Genomic DNA, 12,481 nt, shown 5'->3' on the forward strand with positions numbered 1-12,481 from the left:
TTAATGTTCCACTACCAGAACTTCTTACCCTGAGTTAGCACTTCTACCTTCCTCTTTACTTTACAAAGTAGCCTGGAGACCTAGAAAACACCCGAGTTCTTTCTAGCCCACAATCTTTCAGAAATCCTACTTAAGTTTGAAGTTAAGTACTGAAGCCAGTAGATACTATAGTAAAAAGATCTGTGACAAGAAGGAGATGTTGGCAAAACTCAAATCAGAAATAAGATGTCTATTTTTAACTCCTAAGAAAGTTAATATTGGAGCAAATTACCTACCTGCATCGTAAATTCTTCAACACGTGGTATACTTAATTAAGAGCTCTGACTTAAGTGCAGTGAGGAAAACAGCTGCAGAGGTTTAATGCATTGCTACCCCCAGCTGTCCTGCCATCCCCTCTGCCGGAGGACATTTCCACAACCAAACTGCTTCATTTCACAGTCCAGCATATTTGCTCTAATTGCCTGTGAAAGTCAGTTCACGCTAAAACGCCAGACTGTGAACCTCAGCTGGTGTGGCACGGATGTGCGCTCCCTTCTGCCAGCTATGGGGCACAGGAGAAAAATGGCAAGAAGACAGCAGCTACAGATAACAGTGCTACTTCGGGAAGCTCCTTCCTCTCCTGTCCACTATCCCTTGTGCTCGACGCCCGTGCTGTTCTCCCTGTTCTGCCATGTAGCAGTTCGTACAGCTGAACGACAAACTCTTTGAGGGAACTCATCCAAAATGAAAATAACCTACAAAAAGAAAAAAGCCACCTCAGTTCCCCAGTTTGATTCTCTGTGCATCTCAAAAGACAGTCACACTGGCAAATGTGGGACTAGTCTGGCGTTTGGACTAAGTGACGGAAACAGGAACTGCTTAAAATGGGATAATTAGCAGAAGAAAAGCTCTTCAAAGCCTGCCCTAAAACTGACATCTCCTTAAAATATATACTTTGAGCTGGTGGACAACAATATCAATTCATGCAGGAATTTCAAACGACCTAGTTGTTCCATCGAGCCTTACATCTTACCTGAAGTAAGCCTGCTTCAGGTCAAACTGTAGCGAAGCTGAGAATCCGGCCCTGTATGCACAAATTAATACAATTTACCAGAATTCCTTGTCCAACAGCCTTTATGAGATGGGCAGAAATGCTTCAAAATATAATGTTCTGCCTTCCTCATTTTCTGCTACATTCAAGATCTCTATACTTGAAATGCAGGAGTTTTGAACTGAATTATTAGAGGATTCTGACAGCATCCTGCATAGGTAGTAACACTTAGTAGGTGTCTTTAGGAAATAAATGTTTCCTTTCAGAAAATCTCTAATTGTAAGGATTCTAAATTTGTTAGGTCTGAATCCTCTTTTTTTTTTTTTTTTTTGGTAATATCTAACTTAAGCTGTAATTTGGAGGTTATTTCTATTACAGGAACTTTCTTAAAGCCTATCACCCACTCTGAAGGAAGTAGCAATGTCATTTTTAAATTCCAAGCATTAACTAACTATATGTTAGTTATAGTTGATCTACTTGGGTATTCACCACTTTTCTTCTAGATACAACAGCCCTCACCTCCCTTTAAATTAATAAAGCAAACAGACAGACAGACAGACAAGTGCATTTCTGGCACAAAATAGATGCCTTTTTTGCTCCCTAAAATAGGCAGCCTATTGACTGCGTATTAATTAATTCCTGTAGCCTACTTTTATAAAGTACTGTGGGATTTTTGAGAGAAGATATCCCAGAAGGCGTGAAGTATTAATAGAATTATTTAAAATTTCTGAACATCTAAATCACTACAGTACTGAGCAGCAGTTCCCACTATAAACCTAATTATTAAAATAAACCTGTTTTATTCTTTGAATGCATCGTTCTCTCCATACTAATATACATTTTGAACAACAGATATCTTTAATCCCTCTATATAAAATAATACATGAATGACAACACATTAACTGCCAGGTTACAGAATTTCTGAAGGTTTTCTTGAATGACAACAGGCAAGTTGGAGCAGCAGCAGTTTAAAATGCCTTAAACGATGAAGCTTATATAATATACAGTTTATATAATGTGCAGTATTATTTTTATCTATATTGTCAAACTTTGAGAAGATAAGCACCACCACAGTCATCGATTGATTGCATCGCGTTGGTATGTGTAACAGCATCTGCTCAGATGGGACCGAGGCTGCGTTTTGGGGAGGCGCTGGCTGCCCAGCCGGCCCCGCGGGCGCCCCGGCGCTCCCCGACCCGCGCTGCAGCTTGTCTTCCCAGCCACGAGCCGTCCTTGCTCTCCTGCTCCTGCCCATTTCTTCCCATCTCTCAGCCCCTCCCCGAGGACCCCTCAAGCTGCTCAGAGCTGCTTTTATAAGCTAAACCATCAATATTATTCACTTCTTTGCAATTAGGAATTATTTGTTAATAGCAGGAACTTCTTCAACCAGCCTCTCTGCTAAAGAAAATGTACCACAGAGCTGTAGCCAAAGTCTTGCTGCTATTTCACCACTTGGTCTCTGCAAGAACATAGACCTCAAAGACTTATTTTACATTGCTCTGTATGAACCTACACCAGAGATCGTGCTATTTTATTCCTTGTCTTTCATTTAAAAGACACCTTCATTTAAAAGAAACGAAGGCTGTTTCTATGTAAACTGTACTTTATGTGGCTTTACTGCTTTGTATATACAATTTAGTCTACTAAAAATAGCTATAATTTGACTAAGTAAATAAAAATAAACACTTGGACTTAAGCAAAGCATTTACTAACTCAGAAGAAATGCATTTAAAATACATTTTTTGAGATAAACGATATACATTAACTGCTGCTATGATGAAGAGTGCTATTGGTTTGCTTGCTTGAGTTCTCAGTTTACACACACCCGGAACCATTTTCCAAATGGAGATAAAGCTTTTTATTTTGACTTAACAGGCAATCAAACCTTTTCTGGATCTTTTGTACTACAGAGCAGCTGCACAAAAGGAGATGTAATCCACAAACCCACATTTCCAAACCAGGAAAGCAACTTGGGCTTGGGACTTGGGAGTATCCCTGCCAAAAAATGAGTTGTGGGTGAGGTGAACTGAACAGCTCTTTGCAGACACCAAGGGTTTTTGTTAGACTTTTACACCTCTGATAAGAGTTAAATGATAGCTGGGTCAATGCAGTCATTGTATTTGAAACAGGTAGTGTGTTTTCTTTAAACTACAGATATTTATTCTTCATTTTGTTCAGAAAGGCACTTTGGGTACTAAACTTTTTTTTTTTTTTTTTTTTTTTTTAGTTTTTTTTTTAGTTTAGTTTAGTTTAGTTTAGGTCAACTTTTATGTGAGATTTTCAGTTTTCAAACATCCTGTTCTGTGACTGTCTCTAAATACAGAAACAAATAAAAAAATTGCTGACATCCAAGCTGATCCTATTTTACCTATGTTTTATGCAAGCTTCCCATTCTCATCCTGCAGCTGTCCTCATAAAAACCCTTACTCAATATTGCTTTAACCTGGATTCATTTGCACAATTGAAAATGTAGGTTTATGAACATTTTTTTTCCAAATCAGACTCCAGCCATAACCATTATTTCCAAATGTACTGGAAATTGATAGTTCCGATTTGCTTTAATTTAAAATCAGAACAAAGTGGAGACCATACAACTTTTCAATACCTTTTTTTCCATCCCTCTTTCAGCTACCAGGTATGATTCAAGGCAGATTCTAAGCAGAAGAAAAAATACATTTGCACCTAGTGATTAATTCATTAACTAAATTTGCAGGTTCTAAGAGCACTGAAAAGTGCTCTTAAAGAAGAGCAGGGTGGGGGTTGGTTTACAGCCCTTTTCGCCATGGGCTGTGGGCTGATAATTAAATCACACCAGTAAACTGATACAGCATTATATCTTTACTAGTATGGAAGCACTGTTATAGACTGCTTAAATCCTAGAACCTGGAGTAAATTAAGAAGTCCTCGGAGGCCATTGCTATTTGACCTCTCAGCCTGCCTGCTTGCTGCATGCCAGGCACGGCAAAGGAAAGTCAGCTCTACTTTCAGCAGCCACCTGCATGCTAACATGGTGTCTTGCTAGTGCTTGCCCAAATTTCTTCCTGCTCTTGGCAAGTAAGACTTTTGAATTTTTCCTACCTGAGACATTTGAGACAGTTGGTAAAGATCCTGTGAAAGGCAAACTGCCAACAGACTATTGTAATTTGAAGGAGAATTAAACTACATCAAACCAAGTTCTGAATCAGATAATCCTCACACACATTTACTGAGCTTTACTTCATGTGCACTAGCTTCGTAAGTTTAATTTGTCTGAGCTTTTTAGGATGTTTTCACGTAGGCAAAGGCCCTTTGAATGTGGTCTTTGCCATCCGGACCCGTGAATTCAGAGGGCCATCACGTCGGCTTGGCAGTCCTGCTCGACAAACCTTGGCTTTCCTGACTCAAGAAGCAGCGGATTTGTTCTATAACCAGAGACATTTGTCACCTCATGAGCTGCTGCTGCCAATGGACCAGGCATCTGGCCAGCCAAAAGGGAGAAGTCTGTCCACTGGGTGAACCTGAAGGCCAGTGTGCGTCTCCTTCGTGGCTTGTTGGACTGCACCCAACACCTGTGAGAGCGAGAGGTTCAGATAGCAGCAGCACAGGACCTCTAGATATTTTTGTTGTGAGAGGCCAGGAAGCTTATGTCAAGAGAAAGGTCCCAGGTAAGTACGTTAGGAGAACTCCTTAGTGCATTCAGTGCTCCAATGTTATCTTTTTCATAGATGTTCCGATGTTCCATTTGGAGTGGAGAAAAAAACAAGCTTTTCTCTTGCATTTCCTTTTTCTAAAATTAACTTTTTAATCACCTCTTCTTTTACCTCGGTCCTGTACTCTCTCCCCAATCTATGAACATTATCAGATCCATAACAGCATTAACAACCCTAGACCCATTTTGTAAGAATGAAGTAACTGTAATTATGTGTACATATATACATATATATTACTTGTGTATAGATACACACACACATATCTGTATTATGTATATATCTATATTTTTATATACATAGAGATATGTATTTTGTGGGTGTGTATGTGTGTGCCTGTATATATCTCTACAAATCCATACAAATAACCTTTTTTAGTTGGAGCAGGTCACTAATCTGACCAACCACATGGACATATGTGCACAGATGCTGGCACAGGGGACAAGCAAAACAGCAAAGTCAGCAGCCCCCTTAGCAGGGGTAAGTGCAACCTTAGCTGGCAGCAGCTGTCAAGCAAGTTCAGTGGGTCACGAAACCGTACCCTCAGCTTCAGCTGCAACGAGCAGCCGGACCCACAGCCCCTCGCTGGGGCTCACATCCCCCCTCCTGCAGCCCAGTGCTTCCCTGCCTCCGTGGGGAGTAAGCTCGGGGGGCTAAACAAGCAGAAAACTATTTGCCTCTGTTGTGGGATCAGTTTGTACTCTTCAGTGCTACGAAGCAGTTCACTGTGGGGTCAGAGGAGCACCCATGTGAGCCCAAGGGGTGCGAGCAAGTGGGACTGCCCCTTTGGGTGGCAGCTAGCCCTTCGCCCCGTTTAGCTGCTCTGTAAAATTCACACTGCCCCACAGGCTGCAAAACCTGGACGAGGGGACAGCGTGGCAGGCTGCGCACGTGTGTCATGTTCCACCGCCTCTCCCAAACCCATCTTTAAATCTAGTCGTCTGGCTCTGGTAACCACACTCATTCTCAGACAACCCCAATTTGTACTATTCTAACTACATAAATCTAGTTAAAAGGTAGCTTCTGTGTGTTGATAAGACCAATCTTTCTACTATTTTACTCAACATTGTACGAGCTCTAATAGCTGACTGAGGCACAATCTGGACTCTCCAATATGTTTTTGCAGCCTGATGATGTTGCAAGCAGAAAGTACTGTTTTTTGATTTGACACTGATCTTTAACTAATGTTTTTAACTCATCACAAGAGCACATAGTAGTGAAAAAATAAAAAAAGCATGTCCTGGCAGCCTCAGATTTTAGGGAGTCAGGCCTGTACAGATGAGGATATCAGTGCTGGTGGGAAGGCTGCCAAAACAGAAAATAAACATGTATAACAGAGAGAGAATTGATTTTGGTCCTGTTTTTGTTTTTTTTTTTTTTTTTTTTTTTTTTTTTTTAAGCTAAATGCAGAGGAACTATGCTGTGTTAGAATAGAATCATGGGTTTCGGGTTGAAATGGCACAAATGTGGAAAGATCAAAATACATATAAAACATTTACTATTACATTTGGATTAGTCAAACAATGATATTTAGATTGTACCTTTTACTTAAGCATATCAAAGTTACCAAATGTAACAGCATAATTATTTTATAAGCAGTGGAAAAATGGAGCACAGACTTTATAACCTGACTAGTCGCAGTCTGGGAGCACTTAATTTTTTTTCTGCACATCCCCTGTTGCATTGGCAGGCGCACTAGAATGCCTTACAGCCTTATCTTCAGCCTGTGCACCTGAATTTACAAGGCAGCAGACAGCTGTGATAGCAGCATCCTGTCATTTTTGCACTCTTCACAAGTATTCTGTCTCCATCCTCATCAGATAAAGAGATGCTATCAAAAAAAAAGAAAAAAAGAAAAAAAGAAAGAGAAAGAAAAAAGAAAAGAAGAAGAAAATAAGAGAAGTGAGGGACTTTCCATCGGAGTGGGACTTGGCAGGTCTGCTGAAAGATTGTGAAAAGGCCCATGCTGCATTCCAGGTGGTGGGAGGGGAGGAGGAATGCTGCACTAATTCTCCCTCTGGCCAGACTGATGTCCAGAGCAGATTTTTCACTGCAGATGAAATGGCAATATTCTGCCATGTTACTGTGTCCTGAGGGGATGTTAAACATTTTTTTTTTTTTTACTTCAGTTTAGAGTTAAGAGGTAAGTCTGGTCTGCACTGCTACAAATGTTAACCATCCAAGAGCTGGATATTCTGCTCTAGCAGACATTTTTACAGAACACAAAGAAGCACAGGCGCTGATGGATAAAACCTTGCTGTAAAACTGTAGGATACTACAATCTTCAGGAAGTTATGATAGAAACCATCATGAAGTACAGTGTTTGAGACAGCAATTACTTTTGCATATATGCACAAAAGAGCCAAAGTGAATGAACAAAATTAAAGTGCTAACTCTGGACTGTTACTTTAGCCACTCAAGCTTCAGCAACTGCATCCAGACCTGTGCTGAAAGAGTAGGGGAAGAAATGTGTAACGTCAGTGTGTGCCTGGATTCTCAGGGAGTCTGGGAACAAGAACCACTTTCCGACTCAGGCAGTTAACAAAAATTGCCAGTCTTGCTCGCTGTTTGCTTTCTAGGAGAACTTTATATATAACTTTATATGACCCCAGCAATAGTATGTACCACATTAGACAGTGCAGAGAGAGTACTAAATCTCTCTCAAATTCCAGCTCTGACGTATGAGGTAATATTTTTATGCATGGGCCTCACAAGAAAGAGGAGAAAGATTACTTGGGACAGCTCTTGAAAACCTTTGCATAGTTCCCACTAGCTAAGATAGAAATACGCCCTAGTTCTCTCACAACTGCTTTCTGGAGCTAAAATAATGCTACACAGGTACTTAAGTCTTCAATATAGAAAATACAGTAGTACTGGTAAGAATGTGGTAGCTCACATATAAGCACCCTTAGCAAGGCCAAACTTATCCAAGCACTTAAGCTTTTCCTCCTTTGGACCTCACTCATTGTCTGTAAGTACAAGAGCATTAGTATAATCGAGATACATGACAGAATTGCTTTCCCACCCCTTAATTTTCCCCACTGACATACTTCTTACACAAACCCTTCCCCTTCTTTACAAAGTCTATTTGAAAATTTTGTAAATATAACATAGAAACATTACGCCTCACACACTATTTTAGTCCTATAATCTCTCAGTCTCTTTAAATATATATATAATATATTATATGAACGGACAGATTGTTTCTTATTCAACCATTTCCAGGAAACAGATTTCAGCGATTGGGGGAGGTGTATGAACGGCAAATTCAAAACAATTAAGGTCTTGCATTAGAATTATGTGAGCATTTAATAGCTTGTGTTTTGAATTGTGATCTATAGAGCATCTGTAGCGAAAAAGCTATCTATTTACACATCAAAGAACACTCAGGAGTAAAGAATCTCAGCCAAATTTTTACAAGTAATTTCTGAAAGGTTATATATCTGGAATAAAATTGTAGAGTGAATCAAGTAGTAGGGAGACTTTAAGCTTCAGCCTTTTTAAAACATTTTTTTCAAGCATCTTAAGTATATAAAATGCTTTCACTGGGAAAAAAAAGTGTTTCTCTGTAAAGACCAATGACAGTGCGGTCAGCACCCAGTAATACTAATACTAATGTATTTTCTTCTGTAATGTTGATATATGAGGATGCAAAAACTTACCTATCTAAAAAAAATTGAACATATCTATTTTATTTTTAGAACTATTTTTATATCTTTATTATAAAATTAGAATAATTACTGTAATTTTATAATAACAATTGTTATCTGGCAATTAATACTAATTTCTTTGTATCTTATAACATCATTCACCTATTTATTATATTTTGAAACTGAAGATTCTTTTCTGAGTACAGAATATACAATAATAAATACAGCATCAGTGCATTGTTTCACTAATTATTATGTTTATGTAAAAATAGATGTACTGTATTCAACTTGATTGAAGATAGCAAGATCTCAGGTGAGCTTCCTTGCTTTCTTGTGCTTAAACAATACTGCGAAAGTGGCCTGGGATCTAATTTTCCCTTCTTCCTGAATTGTGGTCATGACAACCATCTGTACAAGGATAAGCTTTACAGTACTGTCTTGTTCAAGGTTATCATTTTAACGTTACGTTCAGTGATACAAAAAAGGAATGGGAAATAATACGCTACAGCAGTTGGTGCCCTCATCTACATACATTGTTGACTTAAATGTTTAGGTTTTGTGTGTTTTGATTTTTTTACTTTTAATATTGGAGGGAAGTGTAAAAATGTAACACCAGCTTTAGACTGTATGATAGCATTCAAGAGAAAGGCCACTGGCAAAGGTCACTATTTCTCTTTATTTAAATTTTATTTAAATTTATCCAGCTTTACTGGGTACAGAGAATTTCCATTTTGAATATGAAATTTAAGTTTTCTCTATTGTCCCAGTAAGGCAAGATACAATTTCAAAAAAGCAAAGACTTTGCTGTTATTCATCTTTGTGGCAAAAACTTACCTAACAATAAGAGGCAAAAATGTGTCAGGTCAGTATTCTTTAACTCCCTTTGGAAATAGGCCTATTTGTGAAAGGAGGTGGAATAAAGCTGAAAATATTTATTATTATGCAGAGTCCGATAATCAGTCTTTTTCTTTTTTTCTGAAACTCCTACACAAGAAAGCCCTAACTGACATTTGAGAAGTAATTTACTTTAGCCTTGGCCACTCTGTGCCAGAAAGTATGTATGCAATATGTCTGGAATTGAAAACACAATAGCAGAGACTGTGTAAACTCCATGTGCAAATACTTTCAAGGCACTATCAAAAGGCAAAAAATAAAATAAAACAGGAAAGTCCATTCTAAACTCATGACATCTAGTCTTACTGGATGTTAACAGAAGAAATGACTAGTTGTTCTACCAGCAGTGCTGAATAGAAAGCAGATGAAGATTCTAGTTTGCTCAGAATCAGGTTAATGGTACATGTGTCACAGTCGTTGGAATTGTACAGAGTGTCTAAACTGGGCTGCCTTTTATTTTTGCTGTTACTTCTTTGCCCCACATATGCCTGTGACAACTAGAATCCTTTCTGCTGCAATTATGAGTTTCAGCATTTGCTGACTTAAAGATTTTAATTTGAAAACCATTTATAAAAGAATCACTTGCACATTTGCAGTAAGGTTCCCAACTCTGCAATAACCTTGTTAGTTTGGGCAAAAGAACTATGAAAGCGACTGTTCCAGTGCAGGTTTCTCCTTCAAGTACAAGTAGCTGAATTTAGTCCCTACGTCTAGGTATTCCTCAAGCATTTGATTTACTTGGTCTAGTAAATGGATCAGGTGAATGAGGCTCACGTGGTGATGGCTCTGTAAAGGAGGTTCCTGCATGATAGCCATTCAGTGACCCGCTAAACTGCTTAAAAACTAAAGTTACTATTACTGTGATGGAAGATAGGGGTGTCTGTGTGAGGCACATGGGTTGGAATTTTTCTAGCTATCAGCAATAGCTGGCCTTAAAAGGAAATAGCAGTTAAAATGGCTTTATTTGGGATTTGGCTGTGAGCCCATATTGTGCTTCATTGAAATTGTGAAAGAAAAATATTGTATGTAATCAAGTTTGTGGGGATAATATTGATAGGTCCTGCTGTTTGCAGTAATAAAGCTAATAGTAACAAGTTTTGGGAGCAAAGTTCTGGACTAACTAGTGTAATCCCTCTAATGACAAACCAATCAGTTTTTCAAACTTTAATAATCCTCTTTTTTTCACTGTGGAGATTCCTAGTTTCTTTGGTGGTGCCCTCAAATAAATGTAGTGTTACTCCAGCAGCAACTCTTAGCTCTGTGACAAATGTTGCTTTATGTATAGGATGGGGCCATGTGGCTCTGCGACTTTATGCTGGTGTTAATTTGAACATTTTGAGGAACAATGTTCCAAAGAAAACAACGACAGAGCTAGCATGTGTCTCACTGATCAGGACGGGCTTTTTGCTTCTTTTATAGGGGGTAGTCAACTAAGCCATTTACATTGGGGAGACTGTACTTCGAAAGGTTCCGATTTAAGCAATTTCAAAAATACAACAAAAACAGGCTGGTAAGGCTATCCAAGAGAGACTGTAAAAGAAAAATCAAGTTGTGAGAGCCAATTATTGATGCTTAGTCATGTTCATCCTATTGCTGATAAAATTTTGCTTTTAACTGGTGTAACACTGGTTCTTACACCACTATTATCAGTGTAACTAAAAAATAAATACTTGCACGCGAGTTTTTCTCAGACTGAGTAAGTGCTATTTTTTTTCTTGCCTTTAGTACTAGTTGTACCTGACTGCCATTAGCAGTATCTCAAAATATGTGAAAAGTAGTCCATGGCCACTGCATTGTGCAAGCTTTCCTTTGCAGATTTAGAAGCCATCATCATGACTACTGAGCAGTGGCTAGTTAGTACATCCAAGGGAGAATTATTCCTTAAAATTTGTATTTTAGACCATTGAGAGAAAGAAAAAGAGAGATTTAGATCACATACAGTTTTACTTTGAGGTACCCTGGAGTCAGCCAGACTAAGCTGCTCTACCCAAACTTGCCCCGCTTTGCCCCTCTCCAGGACAACAAATTGGCTCCATGTCCTCCTGCCCTCAAGACCATTTGTGCCCAGGGGTTACCCTTCTAGGGACCACTGACCCAGGCAGGCTGGCGAGCTACTCTACTGCTGCCCCTGCAGAACGGATCCACTGCCTTATTTTCAATGGCTGGTCCTCCTGCAAGCGGGCTGCTAGTCATGAATTTGCACTGTACTTCGTCGCGTTCAGCTGCTCCCTGTCCGTCTATTAGGCGAGTTGGTCTGGTGAGATCCCATCCAGTGAACACTTGCATTCTGCTATTGCTTAGGTCTGAACTGCGCCAGGTAACTGCCCTTATGGGACCGCAGCAAACCTTCTACTGGGCGTCACCGCACAACGGCTGCTTTAATCATAGCTATTGAGGCTGTGCTAATATTACAGCCTAAGAAACGATTCATAAAGACAAGCTGCTCACGATGACAGAAACTGAGAAGCCTGTTTCACGCGCCTAAGAGAGCTGCTGCTAGAAACAGAAACTAAAGTTTAGCGCTGCTCCTAAAATGGCAGCATCTCCAGGACCGTCAGCGCACACCAGCTGCTCCCTCACGGCCGCCTAGGAAGAGGCTCCAGCCCCCGCTACCTGCGCCGGGGAAGACGCGGCGGCGCCCGGCGGCCCTTCAGGGCGCGACGCCGGCCCGGAGCCCCCGCCCGGGCGGGGCCCTTCCCGCCCGCCCTCCTCGATCCTTCTAGACGCCGCGGCCGACCCCCATCCCGGCGGGGCGGCGAGGGGCCGGGCCGCCTCCCGCGTCACGGCCGCCGGCCCAGGTAGGCGGCCGGGAGCAGGGAGGCGGCGCGGGCGGGCGGGCGGGCGGGGCGGCGCTGCCCCGGGCCGCTGCCCCGGGCCGCGCCGCCGCCGCGGCGCCGCACCGCACCGCGCCGCCACAGGTGCGGCGGGGAACAATAGGCGGCGGCGCGCAGCCCTCACCGCTGCCGCAACGAGTCCCGGCCGCGGGCAGGGATATTTTTCGTCCCTCGGCGAGCACGCCTAAAGTAGTCCCTCTTTGTTCACTAGCGGGCAAGGTTCGGCTTCACCTGTGTCCTTCCGCCGCGGCGCGGCGCCGCCCCGCCCCCCGGCCGGGGAGCTGCCTGTCGGCGCAGGCGGGGCCCGGCCGGGGCGGGGCCGCGGCTCTTTGTGCTCCCACAATGCACCAGCTTCTCCTCCGCGGGAAACAAAAATGGCGAGGGGCT

The sequence above is a fragment of the Rhea pennata genome, chromosome 8 (genome assembly GCF_028389875.1).
Source record: "Rhea pennata isolate bPtePen1 chromosome 8, bPtePen1.pri, whole genome shotgun sequence".
NCBI lineage: Eukaryota > Metazoa > Chordata > Aves > Rheiformes > Rheidae > Rhea > Rhea pennata.